Source organism: Bison bison, unplaced genomic scaffold (genome assembly GCF_000754665.1).
Source record: "Bison bison bison isolate TAMUID 2011002044 unplaced genomic scaffold, Bison_UMD1.0 scf7180017864379, whole genome shotgun sequence".
NCBI lineage: Eukaryota > Metazoa > Chordata > Mammalia > Artiodactyla > Bovidae > Bison > Bison bison.
Genome location: NW_011494951.1, coordinates 11,965,023 through 11,966,768, shown reverse-complemented (window position 1 = coordinate 11,966,768; position 1,746 = coordinate 11,965,023). Strand labels below are relative to the sequence as shown.

At 39.5% G+C, this 1,746-nt stretch overlaps 1 non-coding gene across 1 annotated transcript; it reads right to left on the bottom strand.

Annotated features, from left to right (window-relative positions):
* Window positions 1-466: 466 nt before the first annotated feature.
* Window positions 467-538, bottom strand: TRNAA-AGC. The gene has a single exon. It is a non-coding gene; the product is annotated as a tRNA-Ala (tRNA).
* Between the last annotated feature and the right edge of the window lie 1,208 nt (window positions 539-1,746).

Genomic DNA, 1,746 nt, shown 5'->3' with positions numbered 1-1,746 from the left:
TGATGAAAATAAATTTCTCGATTTCCAAGTTTGGAACGCTGTCTTCTTGCTCAATCTGCAGTCTAATCATGGCCAACACGGCTCAGAGAACAAAACACGCTAAAAAAAAAAAAAAAATTAGCTTGAGATCGTGTGTTTTTCTTTTGTTAAATTCTGTCATCCTTGTCTCTTCTTTCCTGCTTTTTACATATTAATAATACTGCAAAGTGAAACCAAAGGCAAAAAGGCTCGTCAATTTGGTGACGGACTTTCTGTGCGGAATCTCGAGCTGCTGAATGAGCCCAGGCTTTGTCTTTATCTCCTTACGCAGCCACCCTGAGTGTTGCCAAACCGGAGGAGTAGAAAAAGAACAGCACTAATACTAATAGCAAATAGTTGTGAAATAGGTTTACTTTCTTTTTGAGCAAATAGCAAATAGTTGTGAAATAGGTTTACTTTCTTTTTGAGCAAGGAAAAAGTTCAAAATTGGAGGTGCCGGGGATTGAACCCGGGGCCTCGTGCATGCTAAGCACGCGCTCTACCACTGAGCTACACCCCCTACCTGAAAGCGAACTCTCGGGAATATATTCAAGACAGAAGACAGTTTTGGGCCAGTTTTACAAGAATTAACATTAAGCTAAAGTCTACTGTGTCAAATTTTACTAATTTCCAAAAACCTTAAAACTAGAACCTAAATATAGGTCCTATATCATGCTTTGCTAAAAGAAGAGTAAATTGCATTCTAGACGGAGAGCCCCCGTTGGTGGTCCTGGGACCTTTTTGCTTCTGTCTGTCTGGCCCCGCCGCAGTTAGAAGAGCCTGATGAAATACTTTCTCTCTTTTCTTCACTTTCTCCTTTCTTCACTTTCTCTTCCCTAGATGCTTTAAAGGACTGCCAGAAAGTCACAAAGTATATAATGAGGTGGAAAGCAACCAAATTAGCTCCAGAAGAGAGAAGATGGAAGGACAAATGGAGAGCCGTTTGCTTCGGCCGCCGAGAGAGGGGGCTCCTTGGTTACGATCGCACCCCCTTAGGGGTAGAATAGAAGGCCGTTAAAGAAGGTTAATGTGATGCGCATTAACCCCCGGTTAAAAACTCTTCGCGCTGCTGGACTAGTTCACTCACCGCATCATTCTCACAGGCTCTGAGCCTCTCGCGTCCAGCCCCATAAACCAACAGAGCCTCAGTTAACATTGGGAAAGTTGCTTAAACGGGCAAAAGACACAATAAGGTATTGAGGTAAATACTTCTCCAGTCAGAGATGAAAAGGATGTTGATAACAATATCAAATAATGAACTCAGTTCAAGATGTTAGAAATAAACAAAATAAGCCAAAAAGAAGGAAGTGTTGATAAAGACAAACGAGAAAATTAGTTTTTTTTTTTTTTTTAAGTAGAACTAGCTAAAGAAAAAAACTGGATATTCGAAAAGTCGACAAAGTTCTAACCATTGTAATCAAGAAAAGGAAAAAAAAGTGCAGACACACAAAACTAGAACTGATGGGAGGAAATATCTATCAAATAACTATCAAACAGAAAAACTTTTTAAAAATCATAAAGACACAACTCAGCAAATGACTTGAAAACTTTAGATAAAGTGGATTTTATAAATGCACTATAACCTAGATAGCATATTGAAAAGCAGAGACATTACTTTGCCAACAAAGGTCCGTCTAGTCAAGGCTATGGTTTTTCCAGTGGTCATCTATGGATGTGAGAGTTGGACTGTGAAGAAAGCTGAGCACCAAAGAATTGATGCTTTTGAAC